The sequence below is a fragment of the Apteryx mantelli genome, chromosome 3, assembly GCF_036417845.1.
Source record: "Apteryx mantelli isolate bAptMan1 chromosome 3, bAptMan1.hap1, whole genome shotgun sequence".
NCBI classification, from domain to species: Eukaryota; Metazoa; Chordata; class Aves; order Apterygiformes; family Apterygidae; genus Apteryx; species Apteryx mantelli.
The window spans coordinates 134,199,786-134,224,112 of record NC_089980.1 but is presented as its reverse complement, the minus strand read 5'-3'; the positions used below and the strand labels follow the sequence as shown (position 1 = coordinate 134,224,112).

General features: G+C 57.6%; 2 pseudogenes; both read left to right on the top strand.

Moving 5' to 3' along the window:
* Positions 1–590: 590 nt before the first annotated feature.
* On the top strand, positions 591–12,435 carry LOC136991635 (T-cell activation Rho GTPase-activating protein-like; annotated as a pseudogene).
* Positions 12,436–13,278: 843 nt separating this feature from the next.
* LOC136991634 (T-cell activation Rho GTPase-activating protein-like) lies at positions 13,279–24,210 on the top strand (annotated as a pseudogene).
* The last annotated feature ends 117 nt before the right edge of the window (positions 24,211–24,327 follow it).

Below are 24,327 nucleotides of genomic sequence, written 5' to 3'. Positions count from 1 at the left end.
GGATCTTAATTCTGCTTCCAGATTAGCAGTGGTGTTATTTGATGGTGGCTGGGCATTTTGCCCTTTTAGCAGGGCTCAGGTCTGCCATAAGGGCTGGAGGAACTCTTTCTTTCCCGTAGGGCAAGAAGCCATCCCACCTTTGCCCTGCAGAAGGCCCAACAGGTGGGACAAGAGCCAGGAGACGGAAGGCCTTTACCGAGAAAGCAGACCACCACCACCACCACCACAAGGGCAGCACAAAACGGGGACAATACAAAAGGCACCTGCTGTTGAACCAAGCCTGACTCTGATGTGATTTGAACACACAACTTTCTGATCTGGAGTCAGATGTGCTGCCCTTGCACCACGAGGTCTGGGCAGAGGGGCACAGCACCCAGGCATGGACCGTGGTGTGGGCATTGGGGATGTGCTCTGCATGGGATCACACAGGGCTGCCCTCATAGCAGGGCCACGGGAGGTGGAGAGGATGGGGGCACCCTGTGAAGAGGGGGTGGCCAAGTTCTGGCTGTAGAGTGCAGTCCAGGCTGCAGGATGAATGTGCAGGGCCGGGTGGGGCTGAGGTGCAGAGAGACAGTGAGGGCTCAGCGTACATGGGCAAAGCTGAAGAAGGGGGGATGATGGTGTCCTGGGTCAGGCCATGCAAAAGGGAGGAGTGTCCACATCTGCCACAGGGCCTGAGGCAGGCACCGGGCATCTGCCAGGTGAGTGGAGTCTCTGCCCAGGACGTGTTGGGCAGCCACCGCACCTGCCCCTCAGGGGACACACCTTGCTCAGCACCCTCTTTCCTCTGGCACTGGCCCCGTAGTGCTGTGCTGTGCAGTGCTAGAGTGTGCCATGACCCAGGGGGGACAGATGGATGGTCTCCCTCAGGGGCCTCTGCATTGCATTTCTCACACCTACCCTTGCTGTCCTGCCTTATTTCAGCGTAGTGGCATGTTCCGGGAACTGCTTCTCCCAACACATTGGGACCCAGAAGGAGCAAAGTTGTCGGAGAGGGGAAAGCTGTCCCAGGCAAGGTCAGGTGATTAAAGGCAAATCTGTGCTACCCTTCACCTCCAGCCTCTTCTGGTGAGTCACAGGAAGCCCTGCTGCTGGGGGTGCCAGGCTGTTTGGGGGTCAAGGCCGCTGGTGCAAGAGCCAACCAAGCTGACCATGCATCAGGAGGGTGCAGGCTCGTTCCTGTGTGGCTCAGCCCGTTTCTGCCCACAGCAATGGTGGTGGTGGCACCTGCTTTCTGCATGGCCACTGGCCTGCCCTTTTTGTGCTGGGGCACAGGCAAGAGTCCCCTGTTCAGTCATTGCCCCTCGACTAAGCCCAGCTCAGCTCTCCTCAAGTCCTGGCTTGTCATTCTGCTACTCATCTTCCCCACTCCTCTCAGGATTTGCAGATCAACCCTGAAAAGGCTCCCTGCACCCAAAGCCTGCACATCCCCAGCCAGTTCTTCCTTCCTTATCAGCACGGAGGTCTCTACCAGCGAGTTGGGAGAAACACCAGGCAATGGTTGCCACCAAGGAGGAACCAGGGCACCAGACACCATCACTGTGCTGTCCACCATTGCCAGGTTGGGATGAGGAAAAGGTCAAGCCAGGCAGGAGTCAAACCTGCAGTCTCCTGATCCATAGTCAGGCACGTTATCCATTGCACCACTGGCCCCAGCCCCTGGCCAGCCTGGTGCCCCCGGGGGTCTTTCCGTGGGCTGCCAGGGAGGGTTGGCAGTGAAGGTGGGGAAAGATGATCTCTCCCCTTGGCCATCTTTCCTGAATCCATCACGGCTACCCCTTCTCACCCATGGGGAGAGGGCTGCGCAGCAAGGGCTGCCACTGACCCCCAGCCCCTCAGACACACCGGTGTGTTGGCGGGACATCTTACCTTTCCAAGCTCTGATTCATCACCAATGCAAGCTTGGATCCAGGGCAGGATATCTGGAGCTGTGGTGCCCATCTGTGGGGTGGGCTGAGCTCACAGGCTGTCTGTTTTTAATGACGCCCATCGCCATCTCAGGGAGAGAGCTCCGCCGCTGCCAGTCCCTTCCCAGTGCCCACCTCAGGTTGTGCTGCAGGAGGGGACCTGGCCCCTTGCCTGTGCCCAGCGCTGTGCCCTGCTCTGAGGCACTCTCCTCCCTTGCGGCATCCCTGCGCCTGGCCCTGCCACTGTGGAGCAAGGAGCCTTGAGTCTGTCCGGACTCCTATGCTGTTTGGGCTGGTGCCACCCTGGCGTTGCAGAACGGGCTGAGAAACAAGTGGCAATAAAATGGTAGAGACGTATGGGGAAAAGCAGACCCAGGAAAAGAGTTTGGATGTAGCTCAATTGAAGAACATATCAATGGGTCATGCCTCCGCCCACCAACCACCTAAAAACCCTGGGGAAAAGTGGGATCAGATGGCTGATCATCTGGCTAGAATAAATGTATGATACAATCTGGAGGCAGAATGGCTAGGGAAGTGGTTACACGGATGGCCAGGGCACACCGCGAGTTCGCAGTTATTTCAACAGGCTGCAAGGAGACGATGGCCTGTGACAAAATCATTGGCCAAACACACTGTAGACTCATGTCCTTTTTTTGTCAAGCAGTGGTACAGTACGTGTCAAAAGGAGAACAGGTTGCTAGTCTCAGGGAAGGTCAACTACTCTGGGAAACCTGACAAGTAGATCAGTCCCTTAGAGCAAACACCTGAAGGCTGGAAATACATCCCTCCAGGAGCTGAAAGAAGTAACAGTGTATATGGACTTTGCACCTTCCTCATCGACCTCAAAGTAGTGGGATGGCAGAAAGATGTAACGGACTACTGAAACCACTGCTACACAAGAACGAATCTATTAATTCCTCTGAGTCGGGATCCTGTTAGCGGGAAGTTGTAAGTCACCTAAATAAGTGACAAACCCCCACGCCAAGTCCCACAGATAAGAGGTTTGTGTCAGTAGCTACAAGAATTCCTGTCAAAAGAGAAGTAAAGCCTCATCTAAATCCTGGAGTTGAGGTCGTGCTTAAACAGTCAATTAGTGTGCATTGCGAGTTGGAATTTTATTTTTGTACTTTGCCAAAGTCATTTTAGGGCACACGATTTGGACACAAGTCACACCACACGCTCCAAGCTGCCTGGGGGTGCCAAAGCTGTGCCACCTTTCTGTCTCTTTTTTAGCTTCCCAGCTGTGGCATTTCTGTATGTATAAAACAAATGTTTGCAATCTATGATGGGCTACATCCCAAAGCCAGCAAGGATTTGGTTAAATTTTAATTGCATAGGGAAGGTAACAGCTTGTGCTGCCCTTTATCTAATATCCATGCATGTTTTGATCCAACCCAATGCAACATTGGTGTATGTTAAACATGCTACACTCTTATTTTGATATAACACAAAGCAATACTGCAGTGACCTACTTACACAACACCTGTCTGGTGACAGAAAAAGCTGGGCAAAGTTGCATTTTGTCAGGAAGCAAGGAACAGGAAGCATCTCCTCTTCTGTGCGCACCGGTGAGCCTGGCCAGGCACCCTGGACACCCCCATCGGGGTGTTTGCAGGGCTGCAGGGAGGAGATTGAGGGGGAGTGAAATTGTGGTGGGAATGAGCGGGAGCGGGTCCCCTCCGCTTGCTTCAGGCTGAGTTTCGTGAATGACTGTCAGCCTGCTCTTCCATAAGCTCTCAAACGCGGCTTTATTACACCGCTTTCCTGCACGCCCAGCACCACGGAGCTGAAGGACACTTGTCCCTCAGCGCGGGGAGTGAGCAGCAGCTGCCGCTGCTCTGCTTTGAAGGCGCCCATGGGTGCCCAGCCCTCTGCTCCGAGAAGCTGGCTCCTCCTGCCTGGGCCAGCTCTTCACCTCTGCTGTCTTGCTCAGCGTGGACCAGCCCCTCACAAGGCCCTGCCGGAGCCCTCTCAGCAGCACAGCACTGCACACAGAGCCAAGCAGAGCCCGCAAGAGAGCTCTCCGGTCCTGGGCTGTGCTGGGAGGGGAGGGTGGCTGTGCTCATGGTGGCAGGGCAGCGTGGGGGCCGTGGGTGGGAGAAAGGCCCTCTGCCCAGCTCTGTGCTGAGCTCCCGCACGGGTGGAGAGAGCACGTGTCATGGGCTGCTTTGCCCAAGGAGCCCTCTCACGCCGCTCTGCCCATCTCACGCTTCTTCCCTCTCGCTGCCTCTGTGCCCGCTGTGTGCCCTGGGTTCTTTGGTGCACACACAGGAGAGTCGTGCCCTCCTTGCCTCAGCCCTTCCCAGGGCTGCTGGAGGCTTCTTGACTCTCCCTCAGGGCTTTGCCCACCTGCTCCACATCCAATGGCTCTGTCCAAGAGCAGGTGTTCGGCTTGGTCAAGCCCTGTGGTCCCTGCCTGGCTGCAGAAGGCCGAGAGGTTTTGTGGGCAAAGGACAGGCACAGGGAGTGCTATTTCTGTACTGCTGCAACTGTCCCCGCCTGTGGGAACGGTTCAAGTCAGTTGGTTTGGTGAGTTCTGGGAACAAGTATCACTCTTCTCTCCCATTGAATCTTGCACAGTGGTTTATTACACTGGCCCTGAGGTGACACGTGAATCTAGTTCAGCGGGGCGCTTTCACGGCATATCTGCCAGGCGATGAGCTCTCTGCTTTCATGAGCCAGCAGATTTTCAGAACTAGACAGCATGAGGTCCTGAGCAATCTGACCTAACTTTGCATTTGCCTCTGCTTTGAGTTGGGGGGTTAGAGCAGAGACCTCCAGAATCCCTTTCAACCTAGATCATTCTACAGTTCTGTGATTCCTGCTTGAAGATAACAGTCTGTTGGTTCAGGGAGAGTTACTTCCAAGACCAAGAGCTTAAATCCCATCTCTGTAGTCCAAAAGTGTTAGAACTGCACCCTCAGATTGCCTCTCAGCACCACGGAGAACCAAACTTCATCCCAATTTCACAAAAGTGTGGAGCAGTACAACAAGCAAGTGTGCCTGTAAGTTCAGAAGCAGCCAGGCTCCTCTCCAAACACAAGGCAATGTTCGGGGAAGGCAATACGCCCACTGACGTCCTTCTTCAACAGTTCAACGCTGCATTCCTTAAAAATGGCTCCTTCAAAGCCTCCTTCCTTTCTCAGTTATGAAAGGCTGCAGAAAGTTCGGATGGCGGAAGCTGAACGCAGCCAGTTTGCACAGGGTCACCGTGGCGCAGGGACTCCCAAGCCTGCAACAGCCCCGCTCGGGCCCCAGCAATCCTGTGCAGCTGAGTGAACGTGGTGCCAGGCTCCCCCCAACCCTCCTGCCTCTCAGCACCCTGTCACACACCAGCTCACCGAGACCCATCCTGAGTCTCACTGAACAGGCAAGGCAGAACCAGCATTTCCACCTCTCTATAAAAGCTGCTGGAAAACAACCTCCTGGGCAGCACATGTGGTCACTGGCAAAGCCTGCGTTAACTACCACGCAGAGCTCTTTGCAGCATCCAGCATGGGGGAAAAACAAGGGTTAGGCCAGTGCCATGGTGGTTTTGGTAACTGAGCACATGTAATAGTCCTCTTTTTTCTCCCCACCTCCTCCTCCTCACCCCTGCCATTGCCTCAGCCTTATATTGTATCTCAAGATGTCATTGGGGAGTTAGAGAACTGCTCCCAGGTGCTGGAGGAAATGGCAGGTGCACATCTTCTCTGACTACATGGTGATGCCTTCACACCTGCTTCACCATGGATAAAATCATCTCACAGCCTGAGAGCCCACAGCCAGGGAGCATCTCCTAAAGCCAGGAGATTCTCATGACACTACAAAAGCCGGCTGCTTCTGGCTCCTAGGCATCTTGACAGACCCACGGCACACCAGAAGGGAGACAAGCCCTTGCTCTGCAACTTTCTAACAACAAGTTTGCTGATGATACAAAACCAGGAGGAGGGGCTGACACCCCAGAGGGCTGTGCTGCCATTCAGAGGGACCTCGACAGGCTGGAGAAACGGGCAGAGGAACCTCCTGAAGTTCAACAAAAGGAAGCACAAAGTTCTGCCCCTGGGGAGGAAGAACACCAGGACGGGCTGGGGGCCGAGCTGCTGGAAAGCAGCTTGGCAGAAAAGGACCTGGTGGGCAACAAGCTGACCACGAGCCAGCAATGCACCTTTGTGGGCCCAGCTGGTGCATCACAATGTGCCGCGGCGGCACCGCGGCGACCTGGCCACGGCCAGCAGCGTGTACCCCGGGTGGGCACTGTGCCAGCACGGCGCAGCACAGGCGGAGGTGACTCCCAGCCCGGCAGCACTGCTCGGCACAGGGACGCGCTTCCAGCCTCACGCAGGCGCGGGACACGGCCGCACCGCAGCCGTCCGCCCGGCCTCGGCGCCATGGGCCAGGCCAGCTGCTGCGGCGCCCGGGGCGCTGCCGGCCCCGCTGCCGGCACGCGGGCACAGCCCGGGGCCCCCGGCCCCGCGCCTCCTGGCGCCCGCCGCCGCCTCTGGGGCCGCGCAGCCTCCCGGCCCCCGCCGCCGCTCGGCGCCTTCGTCTCCAGCAGCAGCCCCCAGCTCCTGCTCGCCCTCCGTGCGCAGGTGACGCGGCACCAGCGCACGCGCCGCAGGCACCTGCTGCTCTTCCCCCACGCGGTCGCCATCGCCAGCTTCAAGTAAGAGCAGCCATCGCAGCCCTCCTTCCTCCCCGACACCGCCTCGGCCTCCACCACCCGTCCCCAGGCACATTCCTCGCCCCAAGGGGTCCTGCGGGATCCATGAATGCACAAAGCATGTCTTTAATGAGGGGAGGTGCAAGGAGAACACGACAGGCTCCTGCTCTTGTCCTTCTCCTCTGCACGCCTTCACCAAGCATCCCGCTGCTATCATTGCCCAGCAGCGACTTCTCCAAAGTCCTCTGCGTGTGTGCTGCGAAGGAGGCTCATTGCTGCTGCCCGCGGCTCAGGGCCACCGTTCCCATGGCTCTGCCCCTGGAAACGGCTCTGCCATGGGGGACAGCTGGGGTTGCCCCCACGGCGAACACCCACAGATGAGTCCCTGCTCTTCCTCCCGGCAGATGCGGCCCCACTTTCCGCCTGCAGCACCGCGTGCGGCTCAGCGAGCTCTGGGTGCTGTGCAGCGAGGAGGCGGCCGCGGCCAGGCCTGAGGACGAGGAGCAGGAGCAGGAGGAGGAGGAGGTCTTCGGCCTCAAGTGCAGCCGCACCCTCATCCTCGTCTGGCCCAGCGACCTCTGCGTGGTCACTTTTGGGTGAGTCTGGGCGACACCTGCCAGGGCCCTGCGCGAGCCCCTCTCCTGCCCCGCACGGCTCAGCCCTGGCCCTGGCACTCTGCCCACGGGGGCGAGAGCTGTTTGGGGCCAGCTCTGTCCCACGCAGCAGCAGCAGCAGCAGCAGCAGCAGCAGCGTGGGCTGAGGCCGCTTCTCCTTTGCGCTGCAGGTCGCAGGAGGTGAAGCAGCTCTGGCTGGACACGATGCTCCGGTAAGCTCTGCCGGGGAACTCCACGTGCCGCCGTAGGGCTGAGAGCGGGCGAGTGCTCCAGGCGGAGCTGCACGCAGAAACACCGGAACGTCGCTGGGGAAAGGGGCACCCGCCGCCCAGGGCAGCTCCTGGGCACAGCGGCGGGACTTGCTCAGCCTCGCGGTCGCAGTCGCCACCGAGCCCAGGAGCTGTCACCGCAGCTCCTCGCCGGCAGGCGCGGGCACCCCGAGCCGCTGCCGTCCGTCCCCACGAGGAGGAGGCCCGTGGGCAGCAGGAGGCAGGGCGCCGCAGAGCGCTGCTCCCAGCCAGCGCTGCCGCAGGCTCTCGGGCTTGGGGGTCCCTCGGCAGCGCGGGGCTGGCTGGCAGCAGAGAGCGGCGAGGGCTGGCGCTGACAGAGCTCTTGGCGTGCCCTTCCCTGTGCACAGGCAGAGCCCAGGAGCCCCGGGAGCCAGGCTCACCCGACTGCCCTCCCTGCGCCTCCTCACCGAGCTCGTCGGCTTCTGCCGTCCCGTAAGTGTCCTCACGCCGCCCGCCGCGCCCCGACAGCGCCTCGGCTTCCCCAAAGCCGCCCAAAGCTGGCCAGTTCCTCACGGCGCCTCTTTGCTCTCTCGCCTAGGAGGTGTCGCTGACGGCGGCGACCGTGGAGACGCTGATCTCGGCAGAGGTGAGCAGGGCTCCCTTTCCCTGCCCGCGCTGCCTGTGCACGCGCGCTAGCTCAGCCCCTGGGGCGGCTCCCCGGGGCGGGCAAAGGCAGCAAATGCCTCGTGCCAGGCAGAGCGCGGCAGGGCGCACCGTCCCCGCGGCCACGGGCAGAGCCCTCGTGCCGTGCTGGGGCTGCTGGGCACCGAAGCAGCAGCCTCCAGCCGTGCGGGGGCTGCGGGCTGCAGGGCCGCTTCGGGGGCGCTGGCTGCGCAGGAGCCTTTGCCACAGCCCCCGTGGCACAGAGGGGCAGCGTCGGGCCCGCACCTCCGGCCTCTCCTCCGCGGCCCTTGGACGCCCTCCGCTTCGCCCGGGAGCCTCGCGCAGATGCCTGCGTCGCTGCAGCAACTCCCTCGCGGCCCCGGCTGCTGAGGGGCACCTCTGTGACCTTCACCCGTTTCTCGCAGCAGGCTGACGCCAAGAAATGCCCCCGCTCGGACCCTCCCGACGTGCAAGAGGGCCTTGGCCACTTGCCTGGTGAGTCTGAGAAAGAGACGGAGCAGCTGCCTTCTGACACGCTGCTTGTTCCCTCCCACCATGCAAAACCTCTGCGCCTCTGCACAAGCTGGAGGAGACCCTGCAGCACAGGGCGCCGCACACACACAAGCGGCACCGTCCGGCTCTCTCCGCCGCATCTTCTACACTGAGCTTGGCTTTGCTTTTGCTTGCAGCAGAGGGAGCGAAGGCAAGAAGGCCGCTGATATCTTGGCCACTTGCTCGGCGAGGAGCCTCTGCCAGCGGGGACCACCCAGGGCAGCTCGACTCTGGCCCCAGGGCGGCTCTCTTTGGCCAGCCTCTGGCAGTCATCTGCGGGGAGGATGGTGGCCTGCCCCAGCCAGTGCAGGTAAGCAAGCCTGGGGACGGAGGCATCCTGGCTGCTCGTGCGAGGCCGCATGCCCAGCCCTTGTGCATGTCTGTGGTGTGACAGAAGTCACCTGAAGGAATCTTTCAGCAGCAGAAGCATCCAGGGCTTCAGTCGAGGACTGGCAATGAACATTATCGTTGGGTGAAAGATGCTCTTGTGAGAGTTTCCCCGCAGAGCTGGCTTTTCCAGCAGAGAGGCTTTTCTCTCTTGCAAGCAATCTCTGCCGGGCATCGAGGCTGGCTTGGGAAGGAGGGGATTCGAACATGGTGGCTTGAGGACTCCACTGAAGTCAGGGGGGTTCCCCAGTGCAAAAAGAGGGTGCATTAGGAAATAGCAGGTTCCTGCCAGTGCAATCTGTGTGGAACAAGAAGGAGCTACTAAGCCAAGCAAAGCAGAGTGTGCCTGCAAGACCAAAACTGTCCCTATCTTCCTGCAGGATCTCCTGGATATACTGTATAAGAAAGGGCCTGCCACTGAGGGGATCTTCAGGATAGCGGCCAGCGAGAAGGCCCGCAAGGAGCTGAAGGAGGTCCTGAACCAGGGCGAGAACGCTGACCTGGACAGCAAACCTGTGCACCTCTTGGCAGTGGTGCTGAAGGTGAAGTCCTCTGACTTTTAGCTCTCAGAGCACGTGGCTAACCTGCAAGGGCCCACCTGAGTGCCCACATTGACCTCAGTGGCACTCAAAGCTAAAACCCTACTGAAGCCAAACTCAGGGGTTCAGGCTGAGCACAGTTGGGCATTTTTCTTCTCAACTGGATTTTCAGTTCCCCTAGTTCCGCCCTGGATTCCCTGCATGCCCATGGCAAACTCACTTCCTCCACCTGCTCCTCACTGAGGACTACTGAGATGCAGGGCCAGACCAAAGGCTCAGATATGAGCTGGCTCCTGCTCCTGCACTCACACCACTGCACTTGGCACGTACTCACGCAGCCCGCTGCACTCTCAGTGCTCAGGAGCACCTTTGGGAGCAAGGAGCTCAAAGCAACCTGCCTCCAAGGGAGCCCAAGTCATGAGGATGCTCCCCCTCTGCTCACTGGTAGTGTCCAGAGCCTCATCTAAGTTCCTTGGCCTTGCAGGACTTCCTCCGAAATATCCCTTCCAAACTCCTCTCGGACAACCTCTATGACGAGTGGATGCTAGCGCTGGAGAAGCCAAGCCAGCAGGAGAAAACTGATGAACTGAAACGGTGAGTTTTGTAACCAGTGCCACCATTCTGGAGGGGCTGAGAGAGGCCAGGGACTTCTCTGGAAACTGGGAATCTCATGTAAAAACCTGTTGTTTCTGTCAGCTTGCTATTGCTTCTGTGGGGGTTGGTTCTGAGGGCAAGTGGCACAGAAAAACACTTCTCTGGCAATAACATTTCCTCAAGGTGTTTAAGATTGCTCTACAAAACATGAGGAAGCATGATTTCTTGTGAGTTGAAATGAAAATTGCTCCAGTGAAGAAGGAGCAGCTCCTGCACCCTGCATTAATGTTACATTTTGTTTGTGTTCCCCAGGGTGGCTGACAGCCTGCCCAGAGCAAACCTCCTCTTGCTCCAGCGCTTGCTTGCTGTGCTCCATCACATCAGCGAAAACGTGGAGACCAGCAGGATGGACACCAGCAACCTGGCCATCTGCGTGGGGCCAAACCTGCTGAGCCCCGGCACGGACAACGGGCTCCCGCTGGCAGTGCTGAAGGAGCGCAATGACAAGGTCTCTTGAATTCACCCCCTCGCTACCGCCTTGGGGGCAGCTCTGCGCCATGCCCACAGAGACCCCTGCCCTTGCAAAAGCTCACCAAAGCAGCACCTCTGAACGCTGGGGGCGCCCCTCACCGGCACTCTCTGCAACGGCACAGGCAAATCTCTAAATCCGTGGTTTTCTGTGGGCAGGTGACAGCACTGGTCGAGTTCCTAATAGACAACTGCCGAGCACTATTTGGGGAGCACATCGCCTTGCCCTTCAGTCCCTCGGCCGAGGAGTCACCGGAGCACACACACAGCTCCACAGGTAGGAGGATGCACTGATGATTGTCCCCGGCCAGGGCTGCTGCTTTGCATTCTTTCACTGCATATCGGAAGACATCTGTGGCCATGCAGAGAGGTGCAGAGGGTTTAATATGGTATTGCAGCGTTTGCCTCCTGGAACGCTTTCCAGGAGCTCAGAAGGACAACACTCACAAAACAACACCCATGCCAGATGGTGAACGTCTGCACAGCTCTGCTCCTCACCTAGATGCTGCCTATGGCCTAGAACTGCACTCTCGCAGGACATTGCCCTCTCTGCCTCCTTAACTTCTCCTCTAGCTCGTCGGCAGGAAGGTTGTATTTGGTGAAGTGTGTGGTTGCACAGGGAAAGTCCCCTGGTATCTTCAGAGAGTACCTAAAAAGCACCTAACAGGCTCCTTCTCCCCACAGCACACCCAGGGGCTCCTCAGCACGACGGTTCTGCCTGCAGCAGCCCAGAGGCGGGAGCTGAAGGCAGCACCCCTACACTGGAGACGGAGCAGCCCAACGGCAGGAGCAGCAGTCTCAGCAGACCATATCCAAAATGCGTCTCTGCCCCTGCCCTGAGCAATGTGATGAATGACATCAGCAGGATGCAGAGGTGGTTCTCAGAGCCGGACCTGTCCTTGCACAACCGCTTTGAAGGCACGAGCAGGGAGCAGGAGCCAAGCAAAAGTGAGGGCAATTACGAAGGCATGGGCAGGGAGCAGGAGCCGAGCAAAAGTGAGGACAATTACGAAGGCACGAGCAGGGAGCAGGAGCTGAGTGAAAGTGAGGGCAATAACGAAGGCACGAGCAGGGAGCAGGAGCCGAGTGGAAGTGAGGACAAATGTGAAGGCATGAGCAGGGAGCAGGAGATGAGTGAAAGTGAGGACAATTTTGAAGGCATGAGCAGGGAGCAGGAGCCGAGCGAAAGTGAGGACAATTATGAAGGCACGTTCAGGGAGCAGGAGCCAAGTGAAAGTGAGGACAATTTTGAAGGCGTGAGCAAGGAGCAGGAGCCGAGCAAAAGTGAGGGCAATTACGAAGGCACGAGCAGGGAGCAGGAGCCGAGTGAAAGTGATGGCAATTACGAAGGCACGAGCAGGGAGCAGGAGCTGAGCAAAAGTGAGGGCAATTTCCCAGTTCTTCAGTAACAGCTAAGGCTGGAGAAGGAGGCACTTGATAAAACACCTTTCAAGATTGCCTTCACAATTATCACACAGCTCTCTATACCCAAAACATCCTCCAGCTGCTCCCTGCAGAGCTACTTTCCTCATCTCATGCCTCCGTCTTCACCTGCTCCACACTGCTTTCACCCTCTACTCCACAAAAACACTTTTAAAATAGGCCCCAGGCTTTTTCCACCGAGCGCACTGAGGACAGCAGCAGACACCTAGCAGAGCCATCGAAAAGCACTCCATGTCATGCCATTTGGCCAACTGCAGGAAAAGGTGCGCAAAAAGCCTCCAGAACTGGGCGCCTGGGACCACATCCAGCAAGGAAAAGCATCCTATGTTTAAATAGCCTGTCTCTCCTCTGGGCACTCTCCAAAGTAAAGGTTGTAAAAACAATGTCTTGCCTATCCTTTGAAATATTTTACTTTCAATGGACAAAGAATAAGCTAGCTTTGCAGGAGCATTTTTTTCTTGAGAGGCTCTCCTGAAGTCGTCATCAGCTTGCGATGTCACATTCCTCCACCAGAAGAGGTGGGGCAGAGAGACTTGTGTGTGACTCTGTACAAATAGATGTAAAAGTGCTGTCTATTACCTATTGTGTGTGAAAATTAGGCAGTGATTAATCAACAGTGTTGTATTTGTGTTCCAAAAAGGACAATTTCCAAGCTGGCAGCTCCAAAACTTGTCCCACCTTCCCTATGCTCTTGCCCAGCATTTACCAGAATTAAATATTATCATTCCCTGCTCAAAATGGCAAGGACCAAGTCAAGATAGGACATTCCTTGGCACCTGATGGATGAGATGATGGAAAACTCTGCCAGAATCTGTATGATTCAATATGCACCTCAGAACCAAAACATCATGCAGCAATAAAGGCTTTAAAAAATGAAATGTTTGCTTTCTCATCTAGGGGACCAAGCTTCACGCCCATTTACAGTACATATAGGCATAGGGGATAAGGGATGTCAATAATAACCATGGCAATAAGATCTGCAAGATACAGAGAATTAACCAAGTGACCTTTGGCCCGAAATCCTGCTGAGGCTCTGTAGTGAGAACACCTGCAGAAGATCTGGCAAGGAGTCAGTGACTGGCAGAGTCCGTGGTAGCAGGCCCAGGGCTAGTCTGTGTTAGGTGCAGGACTTTGCAAGGCATTGACAAACTGCAGCAAGGCCAATGCAAAGCCAAAAGGATGGTCAGGGGCCTGGAGCACATTATGTATGAAGACAGCCTGCAGTGGCAGGGTGTGGAAAGCAGCTTTGCCAAAAAGGGCCAGGGGCTCCTGGAGAACAAGCTGAAGATGATTCAGCAGTGTACCCTTGTGACAAAGAAGGCCAACAGCATCCTGGGCTGCCTTAGGAAAGGTGCTGCCAGCAGGTGGAGGGAGGTGATCCTTCCCCTCTGCTCAGCACTGCTGAGGCCACGTATGGAGTGCTGCGCCCAGTTTTGGTCTCCCAAGTGCAAGGAAGACACGGACCTAGTGGAGCGAGTCCAGTGGACAGCTACTAAGATGATGAAGGGACTGGAGCATCTCTCATATGAGGAGAGGCGGAGAGAGCTGGGACTGTTCTGCCTGGAGAAGAGAAAGCGCAGAGTGGATCCTGTCAGTGTGTCTAAAGATCTGAAGGGAGGGTGTAAGGAAGACGGAGACTCTTCTCAGTGGTACCCAGTGACAGGACAAGAGGCAACAGGCACAAAATGAAATACAATGAATTCTGTTCAAACATAAGAAAAAAACTTTTTTTCTCTCTTTTCTTTTTTTTTTTTTATTGTAAGGGTGACTGAACACTGGGACAGGTTGCCCGGAAAAGTTTGGCAGTCTCTCTCCTTGGACCTATCTGCTGTAGATGACCCTAAGAGGGTTGGACTAGACATTCTCCAGAGGTGACTAGATGATCTCCAAGCTCAGGGATTCTGTGTTCAGACCTCTGTCTACAGCTATGTAATGAGTGGCTATAGAGTAGCTGCAATGAGACTCTTCTCAAAGAGATGAGGGGAACAAACAGAAATGCTATGGAAGAAAATTCCAATTAAATATAAGAAAATTTCAGCAGGAGGGTGACTTAGAATGGGGGCTGAGAGGGATGGGGACTCTTCATCCTTGGAGAAATTCAAAACTCAGCTTAATCAGGCCTTGAGCAATCTGATCCTTAGCTGATGTTGAAAATGATTGTACTTTGAGCTGGAGGTCGGACCAGAGTTTTCTTGCAAACTTTTTTTTTTTTTTAATGCATTGACCATCTCAGATTCTAACTCCACATCCCCTCCATGTCAGCATCACTGTGCCTCAGCACGCCACATGTAGCCCACCAGGATGCCAGGATGGCCAGGGCCAGTGGTGCCATGGACAACGCACCTGACTACGGATCAGGAGACTGCAGGTTTGACTCCTTGCAGGCTCGACCTTTTCCTTTGCACAGCTTGGCCACAGTGGAAGTGATGGTGATAGTGCCCTGCTTTCTCTTTGGTGGTCACCATTGCCTGGTGCTTCTGCCAGCCTGCTGGCAAACAGCTGCGTCTTACCCACAGTCTTACCCACAGTAGAGGACAGCTCAGTCAGGGACCACTGCCTTTGAGACCATTACGTCTGATCTCACGGTGGACACACCTTAGAAGGACTGCAGGCTGTGTGCAAATGTGGGCAAATGCTAGTAGGAAGGGTGAGGCACTAATGGAGGAGGGCAGGAGTGAGATAGGGATGGAGGGAGTGAGGAAGGAGAGGAGGAGGCTGCAGCCAGGAGTTGCAAAGAGCAACCTGACAGATAACACAGTCTTTAGCACATAGAGGAGTCTTAGGGGACCCTGAGAGACCACAGAAGGCTATGAGAATTGGTGCAGAAATAGTGTGGATGTTATAAACATCACAAATCCTATAAACATCACAAACCCAACCCCCGCTTGGGTCTGGGGTATGGGAGTACCTGGTGCATCTCCTCAACACCAGGTAAGGGAAAGGGGTAATGCAAGAGGTGCCTCTGCTCAAGCTGCTGCTGCAGGTACAGGACAAAGATAGCAGATTGTGCTATCAGAGAGGACAAAGAGGAGAGCAGCAGGATTTTTGCAGGGACCCTGCAGCACCAGAGCACAAGCGTAGGACAGAGAAGGAGTGAGGGTGTGAGGAGGCAAGAGAGTGGTGGAGGCAGGAAGCCTGTGACATGTCCCAGGAGGCAGAGGCTACAGAGGGCACTTAGAGGGAAGGGATTGGGTCTGGCTGCAGGTAAGGAGGATGGCAATCGTTGGAGACTCCTTTTGGCATGGAACAGAGGCCCTGACTGCCAACCCATGCTCTGGGTCACTGGGATCACTGCTTGACTGGCCCTGACCTGCAATGCTGGGCGGAGGAGACTACCGGGGCTCATCAGCTTCCAGACTCTTCCCAGTTGGTGCACGCTCACGTGGGCACCAGGGATGCTCTGCTGGTCCTGCACCTAACACAGCTTAGCTCAAAGGAGAGGCACAGGCAATACAATGGGAACCCAGTGCAGCCCCAAGCCTGACCCCGGTGTGATTCGGACACACAAATTTCTGATCTGGAGTCAGACGCGCTGCCCTTGCGCCATGAGGTCGAGGCAGAGGGATGCAGTGCCCAGGCATGGACCACGGTCAGGGTGTTGGGGAATTGCCCTCCATGGGACACCCTGATCAGGGTGATTGAGGGGATAGGTGGGTGTCAAGAGAGATGGTGGGCAAGGCGCAGGGGGGGCCTCTGCCCAGCTCTGCGCTGAGCTCCCGCACGGGTGGAGAGAGCACGTGTCATGGGCTGCTTTGCCCAAGGAGCCCTCTCACGCCGCTCTGCCCATCTCACGCTTCTTCCCTCTCGCTGCCTCTGTGCCCGCTGTGTGCCCTGGGTTCTTTGGTGCACACACAGGAGAGTCGTGCCCTCCTTGCCTCAGCCCTTCCCAGGGCTGCTGGAGGCTTCTTGACTCTCCCTCAGGGCTTTGCCCACCTGCTCCACATCCAATGGCTCTGTCCAAGAGCAGGTGTTCGGCTTGGTCAAGCCCTGTGGTCCCTGCCTGGCTGCAGAAGGCCGAGAGGTTTTGTGGGCAAAGGACAGGCACAGGGAGTGCTATTTCTGTACTGCTGCAACTGTCCCCGCCTGTGGGAACGGTTCAAGTCAGTTGGTTTGGTGAGTTCTGGGAACAAGTATCACTCTTCTCTCCCATTGAATCTTGCACAGTGGTTTATTACACTGGCCCTGAGGTGACACGTGAATCTAGTTCAGCGGGGCGCTTTCACGGCATATCTGCCAGGCGATGAGCTCTCTGCTTTCATGAGCCAGCAGATTTTCAGAACTAGGCAGCATGAGGTCCTGAGCAATCTGACCTAACTTTGCATTTGCCTCTGCTTTGAGTAGGGGGGTTAGAGCAGAGACCTCCAGAATCCCTTTCAACCTAGATCATTCTACAGTTCTGTGATTCCTGCTTGAAGATAACAGTCTGTTGGTTCAGGGAGAGTTACTTCCAAGACCAAGAGCTTAAATCCCATCTCTGTAGTCCAAAAGTGTTAGAACTGCACCCTCAGATTGCCTCTCAGCACCACGGAGAACCAAACTTCATCCCAATTTCACAAAAGTGTGGAGCAGTACAACAAGCAAGTGTGCCTGTAAGTTCAGAAGCAGCCAGGCTCCTCTCCAAACACAAGGCAATGTTCGGGGAAGGCAATACGCCCACTGACGTCCTTCTTCAACAGTTCAACGCTGCATTCCTTAAAAATGGCTCCTTCAAAGCCTCCTTCCTTTCTCAGTTATGAAAGGCTGCAGAAAGTTTGGATGGCGGAAGTTGAACGCAGCCAGTTTGCACAGGGTCACCGTGGCGCAGGGACTCCCAAGCCTGCAACAGCCCTGCTCGGGCCCCAGCAATCCTGTGCAGCTGAGTGAACGTGGTGCCAGGCTCCCCCCAACCCTCCTGCCTCTCAGCACCCTGTCACACACCAGCTCACCGAGACCCATCCTGAGTCTCACTGAACAGGCAAGGCAGAACCAGCATTTCCACCTCTCTATAAAAGCTGCTGGAAAACAACCTCCTGGGCAGCACATGTGGTCACTGGCAAAGCCTGCGTTAACTACCACGCAGAGCTCTTTGCAGCATCCAGCATGGGGGAAAAACAAGGGTTAGGCCAGTGCCATGGTGTTTTTGGTAACTGAGCACATGTAATAGTCCTCTTTTTTCTCCCCACCTCCTCCTCCTCACCCCTGCCATTGCCTCAGCCTTATATTGTATCTCAAGATGTCATTGGGGAGTTAGAGAACTGCTCCCAGGTGCTGGAGGAAATGGCAGGTGCACATCTTCTCTGACTACATGGTGATGCCTTCACACCTGCTTCACCATGGATAAAATCATCTCACAGCCTGAAAGCCCACAGCCAGGGAGCATCTCCTAAAGCCAGGAGATTCTCATGACACTACAAAAGCCGGCTGCTTCTGGCTCCTAGGCATCTTGACAGACCCACGGCACACCTGAAGGGAGACAAGCCCTTGCTCTGCAGCTTTCTAACAACAAGTTTGCTGATGATACAAAACCAGGAGGAGGGGCTGACACCCCAGAGGGCTGTGCTGCCATTCAGAGGGACCTCGACAGGCTGGAGAAACGGGCAGAGGAACCTCCTGAAGTTCAACAAAAGGAAGCACAAAGTTCTGCCCCTGGGGAGGAAGAACACCAGGACGGGCTGGGGGCCGAGCTGCTGGAAAGCAGCTTGGCAGAAAAGGACCTGGTGGGCAACAAGCTGACCACGAGCCAGCAATGCACCTTTGTGGGCCCAGCTGGTGCATCACAATGTGCCGCGGCGGCACCGCGGCGACCTGGCCACGGCCAGCAGCGTGTACCCCGGGTGGGCACTGTGCCAGCACGGCGCAGCACAGGCGGAGGTGACTCCCAGCCCGGCAGCACTGCTCGGCACAGGGACGCGCTTCCAGCCTCACGCAGGCGCGGGACACGGCCGCACCGCAGCCGTCCGCCCGGCCTCGGCGCCATGGGCCAGGCCAGCTGCTGCGGCGCCCGGGGCGCTGCCGGCCCCGCTGCCGGCACGCGGGCACAGCCCGGGGCCCCCGGCCCCGCGCCTCCTGGCGCCCGCCGCCGCCTCTGGGGCCGCGCAGCCTCCCGGCCCCCGCCGCCGCTCGGCGCCTTCGTCTCCAGCAGCAGCCCCCAGCTCCTGCTCGCCCTCCGTGCGCAGGTGACGCGGCACCAGCGCACGCGCCGCAGGCACCTGCTGCTCTTCCCCCACGCGGTCGCCATCGCCAGCTTCAAGTAAGAGCAGCCATCGCAGCCCTCCTTCCTCCCCGACACCGCCTCGGCCTCCACCACCCGTCCCCAGGCACATTCCTCGCCCCAAGGGGTCCTGCGGGATCCATGAATGCACAAAGCATGTCTTTAATGAGGGGAGGTGCAAGGAGAACACGACAGGCTCCTGCTCTTGTCCTTCTCCTCTGCACGCCTTCACCAAGCATCCCGTTGGTATCATTGCCCAGCAGCGACTTCTCCAAAGTCCTCTGCGTGTGTGCTGCGAAGGAGGCTCATTGCTGCTGCCCGCAGCTCAGGGCCACCGTTCCCATGGCTCTGCCCCTGGAAACGGCTCTGCCATGGGGGACAGCTGGGGTTGCCCCATGCTGGACTCCCACACGCCAGTCCCTGCTCTTCCTCCCGGCAGATGCGGCCCCACTTTCCGCCTGCAGCACCGCGTGCGGCTCAGCGAGCTCTGGGTGCTGTGCAGCGAGGAGGCGGCCGCGGCCAGGCCTGAGGACGAGGAGCAGGAGCAGGAGGAGGAGGAGGTCTTCGGCCTCAAGTGCAGCCGCACCCTCATCCTCGTCTGGCCCAGCGACCTCTGCGTGGTCACTTTTGGGTGAGTCTGGGCGACACCTGCCAGGGCCCTGCGCGAGCCCCTCTCCTGCCCCGCACGGCTCAGCCCTGGCCCTGGCACTCTGCCCACGGGGGCGAGAGCTGTTTGGGGCCAGCTCTGTCCCACGCAGCAGCAGCAGCAGCAGCAGCAGCAGCAGCGTGGGCTGAGGCCGCTTCTCCTTTGCGCTGCAGGTCGCAGGAGGTGAAGCAGCTCTGGCTGGACACGATGCTCCGGTAAGCTCTGCCGGGGAACTCCACGTGCCGCCGTAGGGCTGAGAGCGGGCGAGTGCTCCAGGCGGAGCTGCACGCAGAAACACCGGAACGTCGCTGGGGAAAGGGGCACCCGCCGCCCAGGGCAGCTCCTGGGCACAGCGGCGGGACTTGCTCAGCCTCGCGGTCGCAGTCGCCACCGAGCCCAGGAGCTGTCACCGCAGCTCCTCGCCGGCAGGCGCGGGCACCCCGAGCCGCTGCCGTCCGTCCCCACGAGGAGGAGGCCCGTGGGCAGCAGGAGGCAGGGCGCCGCAGAGCGCTGCTCCCAGCCAGCGCTGCCGCAGGCTCTCGGGCTTGGGGGTCCCTCGGCAGCGCGGGGCTGGCTGGCAGCAGAGAGCGGCGAGGGCTGGCGCTGACAGAGCTCTTGGCGTGCCCTTCCCTGTGCACAGGCAGAGCCCAGGAGCCCCGGGAGCCAGGCTCACCCGACTGCCCTCCCTGCGCCTCCTCACCGAGCTCGTCGGCTTCTGCCGTCCCGTAAGTGTCCTCACGCCGCCCGCCGCGCCCCGACAGCGCCTCGGCTTCCCCAAAGGCGCCCAAAGCTGGCCAGTTCCTCACGGCGCCTCTTTGCTCTCTCGCCTAGGAGGTGTCGCTGACGGCGGCGACCGTGGAGACGCTGATCTCGGCAGAGGTGAGCAGGGCTCCCTTTCCCTGCCCGCGCTGCCTGTGCACGCGCGCTAGCTCAGCCCCTGGGGCGGCTCCCCGGGGCGGGCAAAGGCAGCAAATGCCTCGTGCCAGGCAGAGCGCGGCAGGGCGCACCGTCCCCGCGGCCACGGGCAGAGCCCTCGTGCCGTGCTGGGGCTGCTGGGCACCGAAGCAGCAGCCTCCAGCCGTGCGGGGGCTGCGGGCTGCAGGGCCGCTTCGGGGGCGCTGGCTGCGCAGGAGCCTTTGCCACAGCCCCCGTGGCACAGAGGGGCAGCGTCGGGCCCGCACCTCCGGCCTCTCCTCCGCGGCCCTTGGACGCCCTCCGCTTCGCCCGGGAGCCTCGCGCAGATGCCTGCGTCGCTGCAGCAACTCCCTCGCGGCCCCGGCTGCTGAGGGGCACCTCTGTGACCTTCACCCGTTTCTCGCAGCAGGCTGACGCCAAGAAATGCCCCCGCTCGGACCCTCCCGACGTGCAAGAGGGCCTTGGCCACTTGCCTGGTGAGTCTGAGAAAGAGACGGAGCAGCTGCCTTCTGACACGCTGCTTGTTCCCTCCCACCATGCAAAACCTCTGCGCCTCTGCACAAGCTGGAGGAGACCCTGCAGCACAGGGCGCCGCACACACACAAGCGGCACCGTCCGGCTCTCTCCGCCGCATCTTCTACACTGAGCTTGGCTTTGCTTTTGCTTGCAGCAGAGGGAGCGAAGGCAAGAAGGCCGCTGATATCTTGGCCACTTGCTCGGCGAGGAGCCTCTGCCAGCGGGGACCACCCAGGGCAGCTCGACTCTGGCCCCAGGGCGGCTCTCTTTGGCCAGCCTCTGGCAGTCATCTGCGGGGAGGATGGTGGCCTGCCCCAGCCAGTGCAGGTAAGCAAGCCTGGGGACGGAGGCATCCTGGCTGCTCGTGCGAGGCCGCATGCCCAGCCCTTGTGCATGTCTGTGGTGTGACAGAAGTCACCTGAAGGAATCTTTCAGCAGCAGAAGCATCCAGGGCTTCAGTCGAGGACTGGCAATGAACATTATCGTTGGGTGAAAGATGCTCTTGTGAGAGTTTCCCCGCAGAGCTGGCTTTTCCAGCAGAGAGGCTTTTCTCTCTTGCAAGCAATCTCTGCCGGGCATCGAGGCTGGCTTGGGAAGGAGGGGATTCGAACATGGTGGCTTGAGGACTCCACTGAAGTCAGGGGGGTTCCCCAGTGCAAAAAGAGGGTGCATTAGGAAATAGCAGGTTCCTGCCAGTGCAATCTGTGTGGAACAAGAAGGAGCTACTAAGCCAAGCAAAGCAGAGTGTGCCTGCAAGACCAAAACTGTCCCTATCTTCCTGCAGGATCTCCTGGATATACTGTATAAGAAAGGGCCTGCCACTGAGGGGATCTTCAGGATAGCGGCCAGCGAGAAGGCCCGCAAGGAGCTGAAGGAGGTCCTGAACCAGGGCGAGAACGCTGACCTGGACAGCAAACCTGTGCACCTCTTGGCAGTGGTGCTGAAGGTGAAGTCCTCTGACTTTTAGCTCTCAGAGCACGTGGCTAACCTGCAAGGGCCCACCTGAGTGCCCACATTGACCTCAGTGGCACTCAAAGCTAAAACCCTACTGAAGCCAAACTCAGGGGTTCAGGCTGAGCACAGTTGGGCATTTTTCTTCTCAACTGGATTTTCAGTTCCCCTAGTTCCGCCCTGGATTCCCTGCATGCCCATGGCAAACTCACTTCCTCCACCTGCTCCTCACTGAGGACTACTGAGATGCAGGGCCAGACCAAAGGCTCAGATATGAGCTGGCTCCTGCTCCTGCACTCACACCACTGCACTTGGCACGTACTCACGCAGCCCGCTGCACTCTCAGTGCTCAGGAGCACCTTTGGGAGCAAGGAGCTCAAAGCAACCTGCCTCCAAGGGAGCCCAAGTCATGAGGATGCTCCCCCTCTGCTCACTGGTAGTGTCCAGAGCCTCATCTAAGTTCCTTGGCCTTGCAGGACTTCCTCCGAAATATCCCTTCCAAACTCCTCTCGGACAACCTCTATGACGAGTGGATGCTAGCGCTGGAGAAGCCAAGCCAGCAGGAGAAAACTGATGAACTGAAACGGTGAGTTTTGTAACCAGTGCCACCATTCTGGAGGGGCTGAGAGAGGCCAGGGACTTCTCTGGAAACTGGGAATCTCATGTAAAAACCTGTTGTTTCTGTCAGCTTGCTATTGCTTCTGTGGGGGTTGGTTCTGAGGGCAAGTGGCACAGAAAAACACTTCTCTGGCAATAACATTTCCTCAAGGTGTTTAAGATTGCTCTACAAAACATGAGGAAGCATGATTTCTTGTGAGTTGAAATGAAAATTGCTCCAGTGAAGAAGGAGCAGCTCCTGCACCCTGCATTAATGTTACATTTTGTTTGTGTTCCCCAGGGTGGCTGACAGCCTGCCCAGAGCAAACCTCCTCTTGCTCCAGCGCTTGCTTGCTGTGCTCCATCACATCAGCGAAAACGTGGAGACCAGCAGGATGGACACCAGCAACCTGGCCATCTGCGTGGGGCCAAACCTGCTGAGCCCCGGCACGGACAACGGGCTCCCGCTGGCAGTGCTGAAGGAGCGCAATGACAAGGTCTCTTGAATTCACCCCCTCGCTACCGCCTTGGGGGCAGCTCTGCGCCATGCCCACAGAGACCCCTGCCCTTGCAAAAGCTCACCAAAGCAGCACCTCTGAACGCTGGGGGCGCCCCTCACCGGCACTCTCTGCAACGGCACAGGCAAATCTCTAAATCCGTGGTTTTCTGTGGGCAGGTGACAGCACTGGTCGAGTTCCTAATAGACAACTGCCGAGCACTATTTGGGGAGCACATCGCCTTGCCCTTCAGTCCCTCGGCCGAGGAGTCACCGGAGCACACACACAGCTCCACAGGTAGGAGGATGCACTGATGATTGTCCCCGGCCAGGGCTGCTGCTTTGCATTCTTTCACTGCATATCGGAAGACATCTGTGGCCATGCAGAGAGGTGCAGAGGGTTTAATATGGTATTGCAGCGTTTGCCTCCTGGAACGCTTTCCAGGAGCTCAGAAGGACAACACTCACAAAACAACACCCATGCCAGATGGTGAACGTCTGCACAGCTCTGCTCCTCACCTAGATGCTGCCTATGGCCTAGAACTGCACTCTCGCAGGACATTGCCCTCTCTGCCTCCTTAACTTCTCCTCTAGCTCGTCGGCAGGAAGGTTGTATTTGGTGAAGTGTGTGGTTGCACAGGGAAAGTCCCCTGGTATCTTCAGAGAGTACCTAAAAAGCACCTAACAGGCTCCTTCTCCCCACAGCACACCCAGGGGCTCCTCAGCACGACGGTTCTGCCTGCAGCAGCCCAGAGGCGGGAGCTGAAGGCAGCACCCCTACACTGGAGACGGAGCAGCCCAACGGCAGGAGCAGCAGTCTCAGCAGACCATATCCAAAATGCGTCTCTGCCCCTGCCCTGAGCAATGTGATGAATGACATCAGCAGGATGCAGAGGTGGTTCTCAGAGCCGGACCTGTCCTTGCACAACCGCTTTGAAGGCACGAGCAGGGAGCAGGAGCCAAGCAAAAGTGAGGGCAATTACGAAGGCATGGGCAGGGAGCAGGAGCCGAGCAAAAGTGAGGACAATTACGAAGGCACGAGCAGGGAGCAGGAGCTGAGTGAAAGTGAGGGCAATAACGAAGGCACGAGCAGGGAGCAGGAGCCGAGTGGAAGTGAGGACAAATGTGAAGGCATGAGCAGGGAGCAGGAGATGAGTGAAAGTGAGGACAATTTTGAAGGCATGAGCAGGGAGCAGGAGCCGAGCGAAAGTGAGGACAATTATGAAGGCACGTTCAGGGAGCAGGAGCCAAGTGAAAGTGAGGACAATTTTGAAGGCGTGAGCAAGGAGCAGGAGCCGAGCAAAAGTGAGGGCAATTACGAAGGCACGAGCAGGGAGCAGGAGCCGAGTGAAAGTGATGGCAATTACGAAGGCACGAGCAGGGAGCAGGAGCTGAGCAAAAGTGAGGGCAATTTCCCAGTTCTTCAGTAACAGCTAAGGCTGGAGAAGGAGGCACTTGATAAAACACCTTTCAAGATTGCCTTCACAATTATCACACAGCTCTCTATACCCAAAACATCCTCCAGCTGCTCCCTGCAGAGCTACTTTCCTCATCTCATGCCTCCGTCTTCACCTGCTCCACACTGCTTTCACCCTCTACTCCACAAAAACACTTTTAAAATAGGCCCCAGGCTTTTTCCACCGAGCGCACTGAGGACAGCAGCAGACACCTAGCAGAGCCATCGAAAAGCACTCCATGTCATGCCATTTGGCCAACTGCAGGAAAAGGTGCGCAAAAAGCCTCCAGAACTGGGCGCCTGGGACCACATCCAGCAAGGAAAAGCATCCTATGTTTAAATAGCCTGTCTCTCCTCTGGGCACTCTCCAAAGTAAAGGTTGTAAAAACAATGTCTTGCCTATCCTTTGAAATATTTTACTTTCAATGGACAAAGAATAAGCTAGCTTTGCAGGAGCATTT